Source organism: Procambarus clarkii, chromosome 58 (genome assembly GCF_040958095.1).
Source record: "Procambarus clarkii isolate CNS0578487 chromosome 58, FALCON_Pclarkii_2.0, whole genome shotgun sequence".
In the NCBI taxonomy this organism is placed as follows: Eukaryota; Metazoa; Arthropoda; class Malacostraca; order Decapoda; family Cambaridae; genus Procambarus; species Procambarus clarkii.
Window position 1 is genome coordinate 9,406,360 of NC_091207.1, and position 424 is coordinate 9,406,783.

Sequence of the window (424 nt, forward strand, 5' to 3'; positions counted from 1 at the left end):
TCGTCCCAGGTGGCTGAGCCCCATGTGTCCTCCCCAGGTGGCTGAGCCCCATGTGTCCTCCCCAGGTGGCTGAGCCCCATGTGTCCTCCCCAGGTGGCTGAGCCCCATGTGTCCTCCCCAGGTGGCTGAGCCTCCCGTGTCGTCCCCAGGTGGCTGAGCCTCCCGTGTCGTCCCCAGGTGGCTGAGCCTCCCGTGTCGTCCCCAGGTGGCTGAGCCCCATGTGTCCTCCCCAGGTGGCTGAGCCTCCCGTGTCGTCCCCAGGTGGCGCGGGCGGGCGGGAGCGTGCGGGCAGAGTGCCGGCTGACGCTGGGGCCGCACCAGCTCACCACCAACACCACCATCACAGTCAGGGACCGCGCCGTCTCCTATGTTGACAACTACCACGCCTCAGGTGAGTGTTTGCTGCCCTCCTCTCTCTCTCTCT